Raw genomic sequence first — 21,413 nt, forward strand, 5'->3', positions numbered from 1 at the left:
TTGGTGATGGTGTTAATCATGGGTAATTCAAAGTCAATTAACACTTTTCTACCTGGACTGTTTGTTTGGCTTCCGTTTTACTGACTGGGCGAGCGACCTCCTTGAGGGATTCCGCGTCCACTTCCAGCTTCTAAGGCGACATCGGACCTCGCCGGACCCGCTTCGCGGGTCCCGCAGCGCCTTGTGACCTAAGGCTGCTGCCTGCTGTGTAAGGCTATCAGCGGAGGAGCGGGCAGGAAGAGTGCCGGCGGGGCTGCGAGCACAGGCAGGGACTCAAGTCTCCAGGAGCCCCTGCGCGCCCATTCCACACACCTGGGCTGCTCTCCCCGCTGGCCACGCCCCCCGCTTCTGTGCGTTGAAAACCGGGTTGCTCTAGCAGACCCGTGGATTACCTGGACTGTTTGTTTGGCTTCCGTTTTACTGACTGGGCGAGCGACCTCCTTGAGGGATTCCGCGTCCACTTCCAGCTTCTAAGGCGACATCGGACCTCGCCGGACCCGCTTCGCGGGTCCCGCAGCGCCTTGTGACCTAAGGCTGCTGCCTGCTGTGTAAGGCTATCAGCGGAGGAGCGGGCAGGAAGAGTGCCGGCGGGGCTGCGAGCACAGGCAGGGACTCCAGTCTCCAGGAGCCCCTGCGCGCCCATTCTACACACCTGGGCTGCTCTCCCCACTGGCCACACCCCCCTGTCCACCGACCAATGATAGATACTGCTATAGTATAATACTCATCACAGAACCCGCTGCGCGGGAGCGCGCGGGAGGGCGCCGGGAGAAGCCCGGGACAAGGGCGGGACCGTCTGTGGCCGTCCGGGGCCAAAGGAGGCCGGGCTGGGCCACCCCCTTTACCAGCGACCCATAGTATCTTCTCTAGTAAGTGACATTGACACGTTGGTCTTGATTGGTGATGAATATGGCAATGTCCACATCGACAAGTTCTGCTCATAGCCACTTGATAACTCCCCCGGTCGAGTCTGGTCCACTGGCAATTGGCCCCCTAGATAAATTCTTTTTTAATCGTTCATTGTCAATTGACAAAGAGTTATCCCTGGCAGAGAGGCGCACAGAGCGTAGATTATCAATAGAACTATTCAAGAACTCTACGGACAAGCTTTCAACTCTAGCGTATCCCACCCTGGTAACCCCTTTATCATCAGTGAACCTCCCAGTTGCAAACGAACATTTTAAGGGTCAGGCACAAGTAACAAACAAGGACGTTGTGACAGAATTGAATAATCCTTGTGGGAGTAATATCCAACCTACATCGCTCCCTGACTCTGGTGCTCAGGTAACATTGGCCCAACCTAAGCTCGGGTCTAAAAGGAAAAGACCAGCCCCAGTAAGAAAACGTAAAATGGTGGTCAAACCCCCTCAAAAGCACAGGAAGCTACACAAATCCATGAACATTGGAGAGGTTGTCACTGAAGAAACTCAAAGTACAGAAAGTGTTTCACACATTAATCTTGCCCCTTTGGACAGCCAAGACAAAGAAGACAACTCTTGTACTGACTCCACTGTACCACATAATGAAAAGGTGTTATCACTTGTAAATGTGCTCCCTGAGTTGGAAAAATTACTTAGATTATTGCTAACCCCCATTGAGGATAGAATTGCCAAGCTTACAGATAGGCTAAATCATTTCGAACAGGCAACACTAGACAATTTCTATTCCACAAAATCGCTGATTATAGCGAATACCAGGGTGGATGCAAGCACAAAGTCTCAGGTCCTTAGTAACCCTGTTACCCAGGATAAGGGAAGAAGGCCCCAAAATAACTCTCCTTTACCTTCCAAGCAAAGCAATCTTACAGCCAAAACAACCGTAAAACCCGCAGATAGATCTGACAGAGCGCACGTTGGTCCTGTTCTATCCCAGCCGACCACTATGCACCCTACACAGTCCACAATTCCCCAGATACAAAATCCACCAATCGCTATGAGTGCTGAGGCTACAGCTCGTCCCCAAGCGGACAAAGCACCAACAACTGCAAAAGTAACTAATAACAAGCAGATAGCCTCAAACATTTCGGTGGGAGGGAACAGGGCTAATGTATGCCCGCTGGTAGATAAAATTCTAGTACCGACCCAATCACATAAACAGGCGTTGAAGCCTGCCCCCCAACCCGTCCCCCAAGCTCCTAAATCAATCCCACCGCCCTTGGCAAAGCCACCTCACAGAAAACCCCCAATTAATCTCACTCCAGATTCCTTCCCCTATGTAGCAGTTCTTATAAATGTACCACCATTACCCTCAGGACAGAGAGAAACTTTCCAGATGCTTAAAAACAAGATCATGCACTGGTTAAAGGAAAATCGTCCTCTGCCTGGTGATATCGACGGGTTAATCATAGGGGTAAGGAGAATAGACTGGATGGGATATACACCGAAAACCTTGGGTGGGGACTGTATCGTGGTTAATTTCCAAGATCCAAGGGTGGCGGGATGGATAACTAGGCAGGGATGGGGAACAAACAAGGGAGGTATTGGAATTGTAGAAATTACCTTTTTTTACCCCCGACCAACTAGTGTAACGACTAGTTTGCTCAATGAACCCCTAATCCCCCCTACTGTAACATGGCCAGTCAACTCCTTACCACCTCCTCTAGTTGGTCATAACCATACCTCATACATAAATTACAATTCTCATGTAGGATGGCAGGACCCGGGATGGCCATATTGACAAACCAGCACAGATATGACAGGAGGGAATAATAACGAGCCAAAAGGGGTTTGTGATGTTTATGTTGATACTATTGTTACAAACCTAACGGTCAATAATATTGAGACGGGGAGTTTGGTTGAAGAAGGTGGTTCTAGACTGGGAATTTTAAACACCAATATTATGACACCACCCTCAAATGACAGTTAACACGATTGTAGATCCTATAGATGACCTGGAAAGGCTGATTAATTCTATTGAAAGCCCAATGATAGCTCAAGTATTTCCAAACACCAACACTTGCGATGGGTCTGAGGCTAGCATTGGTACGCTTTTATCTTGGAATGTTGCGGGGTTGGGCAGTAAGTTGGATTCCCAATCCTGGGTGAACTATATAAGTGGGTATGATATCTGCTGTTTTCAAGAAACCTGGGCCTGCGATCCCCTTTTTTGTTTTGGTTATTTAAACTATTGTATACCAGCACTAAAAGGTGGAAGAGGGCGGCCCAAGGGAGGCCTCACTGTATGGGTCAAACAGGACTTGCACATTAACATCAAAACGTTGGACCTGGGAAGTAGTGATTTACAAGTATTAAGAATCTCCACAGGCAAGGGCCCACCAATAGATTTGTATAATATCTATGTGAGAGGTAACAATGTAACTAATTCACCCACCATTGAGCTGTTGTCTGCTGCCATAGAGGCCAAGTCCCAAGAAAGTATGATGATAATAGCAGGGGACCTCAACAGGTCTTTTGAACCCTTGGACTGTACAAATGACCCCTTGGGGAATGAAGAGGACAATCTCTGGGGAGTACCCTCTCTATGTCTAAAACCTGTAAAGAGATGGACAAAAGAGATTTTATTATTGAATGGAATTTGTATGGAACATGGTTTAAGAGCACTGAATGGGAGGACACCAGGGGACAAGGAGGGCAGCTACACTTTTGACAACGGTATCAGCAGGAGCAGAATTGACTACATATTGTGTAGTTTTCAGCTGTGGAATGGGGTTGTGACATGACTATTAGGCACCGGGTTGAAAGTGATCACAACCCCCTCTGTGTGACTCATAGGTGGTGGAACGCTGGTGCGGGAAACTCTTTTGAAACAAATGATGAAATCCCTGTTATGAGTAACGATGAACGCAGGTTAAAATGGCCAAAGGTATTGGCAGATGAGGCTACTATGACTTATATCAATAATGTGGTTGATAGTGCAATTTCCGTGATGGAAGCAGCGGTTCCAGTGGTTCCAGGGGATAGTGGTATCACCGAAATCCACAACAAGTTATTCTCCCTCCTGAGACCATGTTTCTTCACCAAAAACAGGAAAGGGAAGAAAGCTAAAGATGTGGGAAGGTGGTTTGACAGTCAATGTAGATCGGCACGATTAGAACTGGGACAAGCTATAAGGAATAGGGACCGTGCTGCAGTAATAGAGAATAGGAAACTGTACAAAATGGCCATTTACCGAGCTAAAAAGAAATGGGATGAAGACCATTGGGTCGAACTAAAAGAGGCTTCAGGTAACAAAGACTCCAGGACATTTTGGAAAATCATTAAGTGGGGCAGAGGAGCTGGCCCTGCGAAGCCAGATAATAATGTAGCAGAAGATGCTTGGGTTGACTATTTTAGACCACAGTATGCTGAAGTCAACCATCCTGTGGTGGCTGACAGTATAACACCAGTTTACGCAACCGATGATCTGTTTTCCCTTAGAGAAGCGGAAATTGCTATTAGTTCCGTGAAATGTGGGAGGGCGCCAGGGCTAGACGGGATTCCCCCTGATATTTTTAAATACGATGTGACTAGATGGTAGGCATGGGCGGAAAATCCGTTCCGCTCGCGGATTTTGCGGATTTTCGGGAAATCCGCAATCCGCGAGATTTGCGAATCTCCCGCAAAATCCGCAAATCCGCGAGCAGCGGATTTTGCTCGCACTGCTCGCACTGTTCGCGTGAGTTCGCGTGAGTTCGCGCCCCGCGAATAAGTGCAAAATTGCAGAAATACGATTTTAGCAAAACTGAAAGTAACTACTTACCAGGTTCAAAAGTTCAGGCTCATCATTAGTAGCCATTTCCTGTAGTGCTTCCTGAGGGGCCCCTCCAGAGTTCAGTTGCCAGTTGAAACTATTATGTGACCCTGCTCTGAACCTCAGAATAGTTACACATATGCCACAAAGGTCCTGAATTACAGCTAAGGGAGACAAGCAGGAGCCAGGCTGGAAGTTAAAATCCATTAATCAGCCCCTAATTCATTATTGTCAGTTGGGTCAGGGCAGGTGTTGTAACTAATTTTGCAACAATGAAAGCACTTAGCAAGTGTAAAAGATCACTAATCAGGGCGCACTAAGGAAGCAGGTGCCAGCTAAAAAAATATTCTGTGACACATTAATCAGCCCCAAATTAATTCAGGTCACTTGAGGCAGGGAAGGTGTGCTTTGCTTTGCTGAAAATAATGTACACTGGACAACCAGAGGGTGTGGTGATGAAACAGAGGGTGGCATGGGTGGGCCAGAGGGTGGCATGAGTAGTCAGAGAGTGGCAGTGGTGACAGAGAGTGGCAGTGATGAAGAAGAGTGTCCCAAACAGGCTGGACACGTAGAAACAACAAGTTCGCGAAACTTGCGACCCGACAGGTAAGTTCGCAATTTGCAAAAGTGTACAAAACCCTCGCGAACTGGCAGAAACACGGGCGAACACAAAAAAAAAAAAAATCCGCAAATTCGCGGGAATTCGCGGATTTTGCGGATTGCGAATCCGCAAATCCGCAAAATTCGCTCATGCTTACTAGATGGGCGAGGTATACCTTCCTTGTAGCAAATGCCCTAGCGAAGGGGGAAGTGGTCCCAGACCTCTGGAAAGGCGCAACCATTATCCCCATCCACAAGAAGGGTGATCGTTCACTGCCTGCTAATTATAGGCCCATAAGCTTAATAGCTACCATGCAGAAGGTAGTTGGGAGAATGGTAACAAACCAGCTTATGGACTGGGTTGACGACAACAACGCCCTTTCTCCATACCAAGCTGGATTCAGGCGAGCAACCAGTACCATTGACCAGGTCTTCCGCTTCACCATATTGCGGTGGAAGACTGTTGTACTGGGAAGGGGCTGCCTGTATGTCGCGTTTGTCGACCTGCGGGCGGCATTCGACCTAGTCCCCCGGTTTAAGTTATGGTTGGTTCTGCAAAGGATGGGGATTCCTGCCAATCTGCTTACACTAATCATGCGATTGCACGAATCCAACTTTGCAAGAGTCCAGTGGGGTGGAAGCGGGGAGACAACCCCGGATTTCCCAGTGGAAAGGGGCGTCCGACAAGGCTGTTCCATGGCCCCTTTACTTTTCTCGTTATTTATTAACGGTATTGTTGAGAGAATGTTGAAGGCTAGTGTAGACGCCCCGTCGTTAGCGGACACCAGGGTTCCGATCCTGATGTTCGCTGACGACACTCTTATCTTGTCTAAGACCCCTATGGGGCTACAACGTGCACTAAACATTTTCGATGCTTTTTGCACAGAGCATGGGCTAGAAGTGAACGTGGGAAAAACAAAATTAATGGCCTTCTCCCCAGGTCGCAGGAATCACCCCAAGGTAACCTTAAACAGCAGCAGGTTAGATACTGTCGCAGAATTCACGTACCTGGGAGTACAGATCGCAGAGGGTACTGGCTGGACGCATCATGTGGATAAAGTGGTCTTAAAACACCAGCAGCTCTCAGGTGCTTTAAGGGGGGAACACCGTAAATCTAAGACAAAACCCATAAAACTCGCACTTATAGTGTATGACGCAAAGGTCTTGGGTGCCACATTATATGGTGCGGAGTTATGGGCTTGGGATAGTCTTGCGGCTCTACAGACTTCTGAGAATAAGTTCTTGCGAGGGATCACAGGACTCCCACAGAGCACCCCCTTAACCCCATTGTTTTTGGAGCTGGGTAGGCGTCCTATTGCCGACAGAGCCCGATTGCGCCCAGTCCTCTACTGGAGACGCCTCTGGACGACTCCAGAAATAAGACAATATGCGGAGGGTTTTCTATGGATAATCAAGGAAGATATCTTCCACAAGATAAAATGGCTAAAACATCTGAAGTCCATGCTAGTTAACTTAGGGTTTTCAAATCTTTGGAACAACCCTGTGGGAGAAATCTTCCCTAGTAAAGAAGCCCTCAAAGAACAATATTGGGATTGGGTGGGTGGTAAGCTGCTGAAAGACGCCAGGGCCGACTCTATGTCTGGTCGCTTCCTGGAGACAAAAATCTTTCCTGTCCTAGAAAACTACTGGGATAACATCACGGTACCAATGGACAGGAAACTCGTCTTTCAGTTAAGATCTGGATCTATCCCCCTAAAGAAACTGACAGCTGGCTGGCACAGACCGACCAATAACTTATGTCCAGCATGTGAAAATGCCGAGGAGAGCATAGGCCATTTCCTATTTGTATGTCAAGCTTACTCAAAACCGAGGAGAAAATGGCTTACGCCGGTATGTAAAAACCTGGGGACACGCGACAGCGCAGTGGCTTTAAGAATCTTATGTACAACAACTCAGGATTCGATAGTCATAGGGGTAGCCAAATACCTGGGTTGGGCTTGGGCAATTAGATGACGGTCTCTGGGGGGAATCAGGTAATCAGGTATTCCTTTTAATTACGATTTATGTAATATTATCTATCACAAATGGTTTTTGTATGTAAACATTGTATGAGCTGCACTCCATGTTTAATGAATTTTTTTATCTGTAATGATGTATTATTGTGTAATTGTTTTAAATTTTATGTGCTTTTATGAGAATTGTCTCAAATAAAGCTTATACAAACTTTTCTAGGACTGTTGTTCAGGGTTTTAGCTTTTACCACTGCCAGGGAGTAAACTGTACACTAAAAGAACTCTTGAGTATTAATGTAGGTGTGAACAGTGTATATTTGGGTGAATGGGTCGGTGTGCTTTAAATGTCTCATCCATAAACCAAATATTACTAGTCTCTAATTTCTCAAGGTTATGGGGTGTGCTAAAGATTAGTATTCTTTTTTAGTGTTTTTGTTGTCATGCAAAATAAAGGTTTCATTTGTAACAGTTACAGTTAGTTCAGGAAGAATGTTACTATCAGAGTATGTTTCAGGTGTTACACGTAGGGGGCTACTTGCCTGCTTTTTTGAATGTGTAATTCTGTGTAAGTTTGGGATTGTGGGCATACAACTTGTTACATGCAAAGCAATGTTTTGGGATACCTCCCTCAAAACTGTGCCATGGGGTTCATTTGTGGTGGATGCAAGGTCTTTCATTTGCAACATCAATCTCCATTGCAGAGTAGTTATGCTCTGTGCTCCTGTCAACAGTGTCACCAAGAGTAACTGCTCTGTCTGTGCAATGGGATGAGTAATATTGCGCACACCTCCAATGACACCTGGGCTCAGTTAATCAGCCCTTACAATAAACATAGCCACTGTACTTTGTTAAACTAGTGCCTCTGTTGTATTTCATCCATGTTGCTTGTCCTCCAGTTGCCATTTTGTTTTTTTCTGAAACAAATAATTTAGAAACTGTTGTGTCTTAGTTATTTGACATTTTTTATTGATTGCAACCTGTGGAATAAAACATTTGGTAAAACTTTTTTTGAATGCCTATTGACTTTTCAGAAAACATGCTGTTTATTAGATTGTTTGACTTTAATTTTGCAAGCTAAGATTCATACTATGGATTGTAGTTCAGTCCTGCAAAAAGAAAATTAGGCTTTAAATATGTGTAATGTAATTTACTCACCTTGTTATGGTTTTTCTTGTTTATTTGCACGTCCTTTTGGTTGTCTAGAACTTTTTTCTGATGGTTGGGGGGACTTTTTATACTTCCTTCTGGTTGATGTTGGGTATGTCTGAAAGAAAAAGTTGAGATTAATTGAGATCTTAGAAAATATTCTTTGGTTAGCCTGCTTCTGCAACATTTTATTTGGTTTTTACAGTGATTTTTGTTTGTCTTGCTTTTTGGATAATAAAGCAGAATGTTCTAGTTAGTTTTGGCTGTTTCGTTAGGGTTTCAAAATATTTTACCTCTGAAAGGCCTTTTGCTTGTTGAGTAAGTGCTGGTGAGATTGGGTGTAAGTTCAGCTGCTGGTTATGTTCGACTTGTTGTTTTAGGCAGATTTAAAACACATGTGAAAAAAAGTTTATTGATTATATGTTCCACTGGTAGAAGATTACATTGCATAAAGCAGCAACTGACCTTCATCTTGCATTTTGTAGTCATCACTTTCCAACACCTTCCCAGAGCCAAGCACCTTTACATGCGGGATTAGTGAATTTTCCTCCCTTCACTGTCCAGTATCTTCCCTGAGGCAAACACCTGGGAGAGTTAGAATGGTAATGTTGCCCGTCACCACTTTCCAGCACATTCCCTGAGGCAAGAACCCGGCGGAGTCAGAATGATAATTTTGCCTCTCACCACTATCCAACACCTTCCCTGAGGAAAACACTTGGCGTAATTAGAATAATAATTTTGCCCCCACCACTGTCCAGCACCTTCTCTGTGACAAACACCTGGCAGAGTTAGAATAATAATTTTGCCCCTATCACTGACCAGTACCTGCCAAATTAATTGTGACATTTTCAAAGCTGAATATTTTATTTTTTGGGTTGAAAATACATTATACAGTTTACTTACAGTTGATTTACTAACCGATTGTTTTCCCCATTTTGTAATTGTTGTTGGTGTTTGATCAATCTCTGAAAAAACAAGCACTGGCGTTTCCAATAGGTCTCGCAGTAGGAAAGTTTGAGCTATTGGTTTTCTAAATGACATTTTATTTTTTTGTTTTGTGATTTACAATGGCCATACTTTTAACTTTTCGCATTAGGAAAGTTTGAGCGATTGGTATTGTAAATGACACTTTTTTAATTTATGTGTTGGTTTTGAAAATAGCAAAATTAATAGCTTTGTCAGTTACACACATCAGTTTATCATTTTCATCAAGCATCTACATGTACCACAGCCACACACGGGTACATTTTGTGTTATATGCCCAAGTATCACAATCTGAGGCCACAGATTCCCAAAATATGGCAATAATTACCATAATTATAGCAGGATTATCATAATAATTAGAATTGGCACCATCAAAGTTCTCAATTTAGGCCTCAAATTACCGCCTTTATAGCACTGCTTGCGTTTTTGCTGGAACTGACACCGTAGTTGCACATGGTACCCCAGGCTTTGCCACCATTATTCCAGGCCCAACACTCTTGCAAGGGTGGCAAGTGGACATAAATGTCCACCTTTTGCAACACATTATTAGCGTTATGCCAGGGCCAGCAACACCATGGATGGGCACCATGATGCAAGGACTGCCTTCAGTGTGTCAGCAATTACCATACTTATGCCAAGCACAGAGCATTACCAGGAGTGAGCTCCACCAGTAAGTCAAGAATGACTTCCATTAATTTAAGGCTATCCACAAGAGTTGGGTAGTGAGTAGGAATGCCCACCTTATGCCAAGTCTTGCCACCACTGTGCCATGGTCCCCAATCCCAACAGAAGCTTTTATTCAAGATCAAATAGGCAATTCGGTTTATGGCGTACAAGAAACACATCGGGCCAGATTCACAAAAGTAAAATACGACGAAAGTCTAACTTTACGACTTTCGGTATTCACAAAGGGCATTTACTACTAGTAAATGACCTTTGTGAATATCGAAAGTCGTAAAGTTCAACTTTTGGTATTCACAAAGGGCATTTACGAGTAGTAAAAGTTACTTTCGTCTCAGTTTACTTTTGTGAATTGGGCCCATCCACCATAAGAATGAAGGAAATGTATGGTGTGGTGCACACTGGGAACTGAATCACATTGGGCTCCATCAGTTTTTGAGAGATGGTCTGGCTGGGACAGGGAGACATATAGTGATCGGCACAAGGCCACACAAATTGTCCGCCTGGGAGAGCTGGGACTCGTGTGCTAGTTTGAAACAGCATATAACTTAACTACCAGGACCTCGAACTGGGAGGTAGTGTCCATGCTGCAGCACCTCTCACCCTTGATTTACAAATGACATTTTAAATCATGAATTCAACACCCCCTTCTCTTAGGGTGGTTTAGCCCCACTCTAAACACTCGGTCACAGAAAGTTCACGATGTAGGGGAAAACTAAGCACCACTGTCAGCCATATTGTTCATCCCTGCATCACATGGAGATTGCACATACATTCATTTGAGGACTTATAAATGAGTTGTCTGCAGACAGTCCTGGAATTTGCCTTGGACTTCTTTCTTTCCGTAAAAGGACGTCGACGGAAAAGAATGAAAAGTATGTGATTTCTAACAGGAGGGGTCGTGGGAGGAGCCTTCTTCCTTTTTACTACCGAAAACGCAGTCCAGCAGCAATCTACAATGCAATAGCTCTCGCATTAATTAAGTTTGAGCTAATGGCATTGCTAAATATCGCAACACCAATTGCAACAAGTCTATAAATTGTAGGCTAACAAAATGTGTATTTTTGTAGCAATGGTGCTATGCTGCGCTTTAAATGAATATGTTTAAAAGTAAAGTGCGCCATACTGCGATTGCTACAATAGTGAATTGTGGATGCGTTAACAATTGATGTGTGCACTGATGGCTGGTGGTGTGTGTGCCAGTAGAAATTGTGCACCGAATTTCTTGTTCCAAGTCTATATCTGGTCTGTCCTTCAATAATCTCTCTCTAAGTAGTTTGCAACTAAAAGTTTTAACATCACCACACTCTGCCCCTTCCGGGATTTAAAAAAAATCTTAAGTTGTTCCTCCTAGCTTGCATTTCTAGCCTCTCAATGTCCATCTGGAGTGAATTATTCTGTGTCTTCAGGTCCCGTATGTTTTTAGTGTTTCCTTGAACTACTTCTGTAAGTGCCTCTACTTCTAATTCTAAAGACCCAGTACGCTTGCATACATCGTTTAACTTAGACTCCAAGGTTTTGCATTTCTCATGTATTGCCTTCTGGTTGGCTTCAAAGATCTCACATTTAGAGAATATATCCCCCCTGAGGGACTGAAACAGCACTTCCAATTGCGCCTGCCCCTTATCCGACATTTTCAGACAGAAACTCAGACTCTCCAGAGCTATAACTGCCTGCGCCCGTCTGATTTCGACCGCCAGCATCATTGCTATTGAGAGAAGCTGGTGTAAGACCTGCCTGGGTACCGGTCGGGTCTGGGATAGCGGTGGGTCCTGGGTGCGGAGGCGGCCTAGTGGTGTGGTGTGGCGTAGTGGTGTCCATCCAGACCAGAAGACCAGGAGACTCTGAGACCCTCCCTTCTTCCATATCAGGATCACAGGGCAAAGAAGCATACCTATTCTCGGTGGGGATAGTGGTAAGACATTGTTTAGTGGGAGATTTTAGGGGAATTTTCACCCCCTTAGAGGTGGCCAGCTGTTCCATAATTTTGAAGTATGATTTGAGTGAGGGTGTAGGCTTCAGGGGAAGGGCAGAATCCCTGAAACTTTTCCGCTTTCTAAACTTGCCAACCTTCTAACTTTTTTTCTTTTTAAGAGGTATCAATGCAACTAAACCTCAGCACCTGCCCATTTAAAGCACTTAGTACTCCCATACCCACTCACACTTACGCACGCTCCATGTACCAACCATACGGCTTGCGTGGTAACGTCTTTACAGAGTGAACGCACTTTGATTAACCATTTACTCACCAGGCTCGGCAAATGCTGGTCCCAGCGTGCACAGAAAAAGTAATATTCCAAGCGCTTTCCCCATGGCTAGAGTTTATCAGGTGCTGCCAGCCAAACCCTCGTCAGAGGGCTTCAAGAATGCACTCACCAAGGTAAAACCAGCAAAAGTGAAAACAACTCACAAAATGTTGGCTTCCAAATGAACAGTTTTCCACTGATGTCAGGGGTCCCCGAAGCACAACTGTCTTTCCTCAGGCAAGGGGGGCTGTCCGGCTCCCTCAGAATACCAGAGAGAAGAAACCAGAATCCTTGTATGCAGTTTATTATGCAATAGTCGAACACGCATTAATTAACATCGCAATGTTTCTAGGAGCTTGACTTGTCAGTGCCATTGTTGCCTAACTAGTGATACTCATGTAATCGACCTGGAAAGCATGAAAGGCTGAGTGAGTCCAACGAGTTCGAACTCCTTTTTTGAAGATGACGTCCAGTGCGCTGCAGGAGGCGCATTACCCCTCCGAGCTGTGACGCTGCCTCTGTGCTCTGCCTCGTATCTGCAGCTCCACAGCTGTGTGAGAGGACAGAAGAAGGTCAGAGCGGTGTCACTGCCGGGAACTCCTGGGGTTTCAGTGAAATGGGAACTCACACCGTGGTGAGCTTCATTCCACCACACGTGCACGAGACATTCGGCAAGAAGGTGTTCAAACAGGAGATTAAAGCACGCGCCTGGAGAAGAAGCGCTAGAAGCAGGTGGGCACTATATTTCTGCAGAGGTGCTGATGCGATCAGACCTGATGGAATCTAAAGGCTTTTCGACATGCCTCTGAAAGGCAGGTAAGGGAGGTCAGGTCAGGTGCACGGCAAACTACGGAAGGCCAGAAGAGCTGGGCAGAGTCAATCACATGTTCAGCTCTGAATGGCTAGCAGACTGGGTAGATCTGGCGAATGTCAAGCTAGCGAAGGGACGGTAAGGATGGGCAGAATCAGTCATCTGTCGGGCTGAAGCTTCTGGGCAGATTTGGAGATTTTTCGACGTGCTTTGAAAGGCCGGTAGGGCCGGGCAAACACCGTTCTACAGGGCTGGACGGAGCTGGCTGGGGAGGGTCCAAAAGCGCGTGCCTATGGCCACGTGAACTCCAAGAAAACCGCACGAAAAAGCCCTTGGTTTGACGAGCATTTTGAGCACTTGAATTCTCGCTCCGCTCAATGCGCATGCGCGCATTGATAGGTCGCGAGCCCTAAAAATGCTTAAATAAAAAGAATTGTGATTTCCGATTTGGGGTTTTATGATATAAATAGGTGTAGTTTGAAATTCACTTACTTTTGAACTGAAATATATATTCCGGATTGTCTGTTGTAGACTTGGGGCTGATCTTGAGGTGCTGTAAATAATTTTAAAATAAATTATAAGTACATGTATTATTTCTTTACATTTAGAATGTGTTTTCTGTTAAACGTACACTAACTTCAGTCAGTAGATGGCAGTGTACAACTTGAAAGACTCTTGAAGTCTCCTCCTACTCCTGCTGCATGTGGTCACCATGGAAGTTAGTGCACCACTGAGAACAAAATGGTGGACAGCTTCTTTTATATGTTTTTTAGGGGTAAACGAGAACTTGAAAGAAAATATAATTCTAAACTTTTTTTTCCGAATGAATCAGAACCTGACAGAATGTATATTTATTATGTGTTGTGTGAAATGTTGGTTTACATGTTCCGTTTCAGATTGTCAGCCTTTTTGAGTAAATGATGGGTCAGGGGCTGTAATGGAAATAGTTTAAGGACACCCGTTCTGTTTGCGTTGTGTACATTGTATGTAGATTCTCTTCATGTTACAGACTGTAAAGTGTATTTTAAAAAAGATTCTTCATATATATGCTTTAAATTTGCATTAAAAAAAATTGTGAAGTCAAACTAAACAAAATTACAAAAACTATTAATATCTATGTATTTTGATTTTTTGGTATTTGAATTAATATAAGAATACTAAATAGAATACCTGGGTAGTAATTATCTCCCCAATCCAAACACCCTGTTTCTCTTGCACCCATCCCAGAAGATGAATGAAAAATAAAATATTTAACCATATTTTTTTTTTCTATTCTAGACTTATTATGCGTTGTATTAGTATGCATTGTTCTAATGGTAGTTTTACTAAAACCCTATGAACATGCATTGTAATGGCTTGCCTTCTAATGGAATTTGCGTTGTAAACACTGCGATGTAAAAGTAGCGTTGTACTAGTGAAAAAGTCATGCAAGCCCAATGAAAAATCTTTGTGAATCAGGGCCTTAATTAATTTTAGTAATTCAAACGGCCACAGCTAATGCCACACCGGAACAATAGCCCACATTTATCAGGGCTTTTTCCAACTTGGTAAAAGACTGTATAGGTGTTTTGCACGGTATGGGAAGATTGCGTGCATTTCTGCTTGCTGCAAGCAATGTTTGTGGCGGTGTCAGGGAAATCAACGGGAACATCTTGCCTATAATATGGGACAAACACACCCATAACACAGGTCTACACACTCAATGGTGGTCCAGTGTATTTGGGCCACTTTGTTTTCTCCTGGGAGGCTGATCATGCCTTTCTTTTAGGCATGATCAGACCCCTCAGAAGAAATCCAACATTCAAATATAAAAAAATATTGACACACAAGGAGTCCAGCCTCTATGCTAATAATGTAATGTAAACATGTAATAATGTACATTTATCCTTTTTTAGGTCAAGCCCTGAGCCAGTGCACAAGCGCTGCTCTGGGGTTGATCTGCGGTGGTAGAGTACATGAGAGAAGCCATGCCCACTACCCCACCCATCTTTTTCATTGACTTGTGTCTTTGTCCTTTCTAAATCCTGTCTTCCGATTGGTTTATAGGCTTGTTAGTCCCTCCTTATGTCGGTCATGTCGTCATTTTCATCCCTCCCTGGCTACTGGCCCCTTTACTTCGAGTGTTGCATGAACACTATTTTCTTACCGTGCATTCTCCCTCCCTCCCCCTGTCGGTGCCTTGTTTCCCCGCACTCCCGTTGTTCATTCCTTCTTGCCCCCCGCCCGCCCACACTCCCGTTTTCAATGCAATAGGTCTTGTGTAAATGCGAGTCCTATTGCATTGTAAATCCTTTTTTTCACATGGGGAACGTCATTGCTCCCTCCTAAAGAAAAATAAACATTCAACTGAAAAATATTTTCCCCTAGGTGGATAGGCCCATTTATCAGAAGGGCCAACCTCCAGATCTTATGTGTGCCATTTTGTTTTTACCCAGGGGCATTATAAGAGGCATGATCACTCCCCACAGGCAAAAAAATTAATTTACATAAAAAATATGCCCTAAGGGGGAATCATGCCTTGTCACGAGAGGGCAGACCCCCAATGTGTGGCCACTATTTTATTTTCCCTGGGTGATCTTGCCCCCCTGAAGAACTTGTGTTATAAAAGTATTATGACCCCTGGAGTTGGCCTCTTTGCCAGATGGCACTCATCAGCATCCTCCGGGCCGGCGGTGGCTTCCGCCGGCCCTGAGGATGCGGATTCACGGCAATCCCAATCGGCCCCTAAGTTTTATTCAAAAGTATCCTCTAGCACCAACTGTCATTGAAGCTCACAGGACATTCTACTGTGACCTTCACCTGAAGGTTCTAAAGATGGTAAGTACCAAGAGGGAGAAAGGAGGAGGGGAGGGACAGAGGGTGGGAATCAGGAGAGACTGAGGAGGAGGGAAGTTAAACAGGAAATTCCCAATACCTTGATTACAACACTAACCTTTTTAACATAGGAAAATAAAAGGGCAATTTTCATTACTTGTGTCCTGTTCTGTTCGGTTCTGTCATGGTCTGTAAGTAGGAAGCAAGTCAGTTTAAGCCTGCTCCTCTGACACCAATTTTGTAAAGCCTTGCTTTTCAAATGACATGTGAAACTGTTATGAGAAACAATGTACCGCGATATATAGGCCTAGGTAGTAGCACAACCTTCTTTTTTTGGAATAATCAACTTTATTGGTTTTTAAACAGGGAAAACCAGCAGTAGATAAGCCAAGTATGGAACAACAATTGAACAAGGCCGTCACACTACACTACCCATATAGACAAGGCACCTGGAGTAAATAATCACAAAGGCAACCTCACATTTGGTGCACAGCCCTTCAAGGAGATAATTAACAAACTAGCAGTCCCAACCACTTGCCCCATACTTTGCGATACTTCGCCGAGCACTCCTTAGACGCATACATAGGTTTCTCCTGCATTGTGCACTAGTGCACCCCCTACGCCACTTTGCCATAGTAGGTGACTCCGCATTTACCCAGCTAGCGGCTATATCCCTCTTCGACACCATCAGGGCTGTGTTTAGAAATAATTTGTTGGCGCTGGACCCGTCCAACCCATCTGTAATTCCCGGATGCATGGTTAGCGGCCTGTGTGGGATCTCCCAGCCCATAACCTCTGTAAGATCACTCTCTATTAAGTTCCAGGAGCGTGTAATAATGGGTCAGGACCATACCATGAGGAAGAAGTCTGCTTGTTCTTGGCTGCAGCGTGTGCATGATGCATTTGGTCATAACCCCGCACTATGAAAGTGCTTTGGTGTAAGGTATGCGGTGTGTAAGTAGTACAGTTGAACCAGACAGAGCCTGGCAGAAGTGGTGACCGTTTTGAGGGAAATCAGTGCGTCCCTCCAGTCCTCTTTCTCCAATGGTCCAATCCAACCTTCCCATTGGACCCTAAGTCGGTGCAACATGTTGGTGGGAGTATTGTTTGTGGGAGTTCAGTAAAGTTGGGAGATCCATCCCTTTCCAAAATTACCTGTCATGGTCTGTGCCTCAGGTGGGCCGTATTCTGGTAGTGTGGTGCTGTTGGATATGTGAGTGTGAAGCGCGTGACACAGCTGCAGGTATCTGTAAAACTGAGAGGGCTGTAGGGAATAGAAGCCTTGTAGATCTTGGAAGGTGGCATGTGATCCACTCCTCAAACGTCACCTATGAGTGAGATGTAGGCTTTCAATCTGTTCAGGCTGCTGACTTCTTGGAGCCATGAACCCTGCCGGAGTGGCGTGTATTGGGTTAGGTTATTCGACCATTGGGTGCGCCAGGCCAAGAGGACTCCACACGTTACTGTAGGTAAAAGCCTGGGTATAGGTCCCCCATACATCATCTCCTGGATTTTGGGTAAACCCAAGATATTTAGTTCGATCCTGTATGATGGATCTGACCAGCCGCCATTGAACCAATCATGTATTGTGAGAAGGTGGATTGCCAAACAGTATAGGTATAGATTAGTCATGCCCGTTGCCCCATCAAATGATGGGATCCGGTATTGGGACAGGGCCAATCAAGTTCTACGGCCGCCCCAAAGGAATTTAGTGGTCAGGCTATCCAGTTCCCTAAACCAGGTTCATGGGATATGAAATGGCATGTTATGAATTATGTCTAGAAATCTGGGGAGTATCATCCACTTTAAGAGAGCGACTCTGCCCAGAGGGATCAACCGCAGCATCTGCCACTGTGGAGGTCAGTTTGGGCTCTCTTCATCAGTGGCGGCAATATTTAGCGAACATTCAAGGTCGGGTAACAGGGCCATCCAGATTCCGAGGTATTGGATTGCCGTCTGATAGGTATCGTAGATTGCCAATCGAAGCAATCTCTTGAAAGGTGAAGAGGAACTAGGACTGACTTAGTGGGGTTTAAGCGTAGGCCAGATGCTTGTCCAAAAAATGCAATTCCGGAATGCATTGTGGTCCCAATTGAGCCAGCTCGGACAGAAAAAGTAGAATGTCGTAGGCATAGAAGGTAATTTTCTCCTCATCCGAACATCGCCATTTCCATCCCTTAATTTCGGGTTCCGATCGAATAAGGCATGCCAAGAGTTCCATCACCAGGGTGAATTTGAGCGGTGAGAGGGGACATCCCTGCCTTGTCCCTCTCTTAATGGGAAACTGCCCTGACAACGCCCGGTTGACAAGTACCCGTGCCTGTGGTGTGGTGTATAGTACTTTAACTAGGTTATGGAAGTGCTGCCCCAAGTCCATCTTAATCAGTACATCCTCCATGTACCGTCAGTTGACAGAATCAAAAGCCTTCACAAAGTCAATGAGAAGAAGCACCCAGTAAGGGGTCAATAACTGGTGGTTTACTAAAGCAAGGTGGAGGTACCAGAGGCAGTGTCTAGTGCCTTGAGACGGCATGAATCCACATTCATCGGGGTGGACCAGTTTGGCGAGATGGGGTCATAACCGGTTGGCTAGGACTGATGCAAATATCTTAACTTCCACGTTAATCAGAGAAATAGGACTATAGTCACAGCAGTGCATTGAAGGGGTTGAGATTAAGAGTTTACCACTATGGTGGCAGTATCCGTCTCTGGCTGGAATGAGCAACTCTGGACAGCCTCGTCCTATACATCAAAGAGTATTTCCCGGTAAGCCGCATAATACTCCTGCGGGAGCTTATCAGGGCCTGGAGTGTTGCCAGATGCTGTACGTTTATGGCCTAATTGAGCTCTTCTTGGGAAATGGGGAGGTCAAGGTCAGCTCTTTCAATCAGCTCTTTCAATATTGCTGAGGCGGGGGAGATGAATACGCTCTTGGTGCAGCAATTCTGGTAAGGAAAGCTGTTGTTCGGAGTAGATCCTGGAGTAGTAGGTGGCAAAACTTTGGGCCATTGCCGTGGGTGAGGAATGAACAACATCCTCGGCGTCTTTATTCATTGGAATTATGCGAATAGCGAATAGCCATGGGGTATGTGGCCAGTCGGTGCAGAATTTTTCCATTTTTGTGCCCCCGTCCATACACCCGAGCTATGGAGGATCTCCATAGTATTTTAGCACCTTCCATGGAGGCCTGCTTGATCTCATCTCGTAGGAGTGCTAGCCTTCTGTCTAGTGAGGCGTTGCTCTGCTCTGATATTTGAGTTTCTTTCAAGGAGAGTTGTTTGGGCCTACAGGAGGGTGATCTGAGATGTTCTGGGCTAGCCGCATATGAATAAGCTGACCTTTAGAAAAACTGCAGAGGGTGGCCTTTCCAGCTTCCCACAAAGTGCCCGAAGAGGAGACAGAGTCTTGGTTAGTAAGAAAATATTGTTTGAGCTCTTTACCTACAGCTTTTTTGAAGACCTCGTCTTGGAGGAACCACACATTAATCCTCCATATTTAGCGCAGCCTGTCTGGGGGGGTCCCCTACTATCAACCGCAAGGGTGAATGATCAGATATACCTCTCAGGAGGATGGCAATGTATCTTATGTTTTGTCAGTCAAGGACAGGCATGAAAATGTAGTCCAGTAGTGCATGCGTGTGATTTGCGGCATATGTGTGTGTGAATTATTTGTTCTGGGGGTGCCAAATTCTCCAGGCGACACAGATTCCCAGGGTGTTTTTCCAGTTCATTAGGCACTTAGCGTGGGTGGAACTTGCGGTGGATGGGGTGTTTGCAGCATCGAAGACCGGGTGCATCACTGCATTAACGTCACTTCAAATTATTGTCCTCTCTGGGGATAAAGAGGCAACAAGATCTGTGGTGCATTCAAGGGTGGCCACTAGCAAAGATGGCGGGGCATATATAGAGACCAAATTGAGGTCCTTTCCTCCAACGGTTCCCATCAGGGCTACGTAGCATCACAGCGGATCATGAGTGGGTTTATTAAGCACAAAGGGAAGATTATGGTGCATGAGCATTGCCACCCACCTTGATCCCCGGGCCAACCCTGAGTGCCAAACTCTATCATAGCCATATCATGCCAGGAAAGGACAGTTGTTACCAACAAGGTGGGTTTCCTGGAGTAATAGTATGTTGGCTACTTGGCGCTGGGCATATTGCAAGACTGGGGTCTTTTATCCTTGTATAATAGCCCTTTGAAATTCCATGACAATATGCGGAGCAGCTCCCTGCCCTAATGTGTGTCTGTCACGGTGGGTGGAATTGTAGAAGAGGGCCCTTGCAAGGCAAATTGAGCATGAAGCGTGCTGTCTCACACGCAAGTTGTAGGCTACAAGTGTGTCTGTGTAGCATGGGTATTGCGTGCAGGTGTCATATTGCTGAAGAAGAGTGCTGGTGTGATAAACAGGGTGCAAAATTTAAAAAACGGGACAATGGTCCCCCCTCCCCTCCCTTCCCTCCCCATCCCCCTCCCCCCACCTTATACTGCAGGAACGGAAGCATCTGTCATCCCTAACAGCACAATTCCAAACTAAAACGTTTGTGTATGGGAGTTTGTGGACTGATAGGACGTGGTATAGGGCTATGTAGAGGGCCCCTCAATATTTAAGGATACCAGTTCTTCTAGTTAAAGTGTTCATCTTGGTGGCTCTCATAGTCCAAATTTAGGGGCTGCGTGATAGGTCAGAATCTTAAGAGCTGGGTCTCAGCGAGCCAATGGGAGCCTGGGCAGTCATCAGGTCTAGATCACTGGAGATGTTATGGAGTTTGGGGGATTCATCCCTCCCTGGGAGGCAAGCCGGCGAAGGGGATGTTGCCCCACAGGTGTTAGGCAGTTTCTGGGACCCAGTGCATCTCCCACGAGGGACCACAGATGCAGTCTCATTTGTCCCCGGTTGGGGGTCTATCATAGGGATGATTTTCATTGGGTGTATCGGGGAGTCCTCCAGGTCCATACCGCCTCTGGCGTATCAAAGAAAAGGGCTTTGCCATGGAACATAACCTTAAGACGGACTGGAAAAAGGAGCCAGTAAGGCAGATTGAGGGTGCGCAGCTTCTGCTTCACGTGGAGATAAGAATGCTTGTGGGCCTTCACCTCCTTAGTATTATCAGGAAAAAACATAAGTTTGACCCCTTTATTGAGCAGATGTTTTGCAAGCGGGCCCCTGGAGGATATCATCTCAGTCCCTGAAGTTGAGGATTTTCATGATAATTGGGCGGTGTGGGGCCCCTGGTGGTGGCTTTGGGATGAGAGCACGGTGGGCTTGCTCCACAATAAACCATGGGGGGAGGGCATCTGCCGGCATGCAGGGTCTGATCCATTCCTCAATTAAGGTGGTCAACTGAGTGTGTTCTGTGCCCTCGGGAAGGCCAACCAGGTGGAGGTGTTTCGACAGGAGCGGTTTTCATCGTCTTCGGCCTGTCTATGGAGATCTGATGTATGGTTCAGAAGCTGTTTCACTTTCTTTTT

This window comes from Lissotriton vulgaris, chromosome 4_1, assembly GCF_964263255.1.
Source record: "Lissotriton vulgaris chromosome 4_1, aLisVul1.2, whole genome shotgun sequence".
In the NCBI taxonomy this organism is placed as follows: domain Eukaryota; kingdom Metazoa; phylum Chordata; class Amphibia; order Caudata; family Salamandridae; genus Lissotriton; species Lissotriton vulgaris.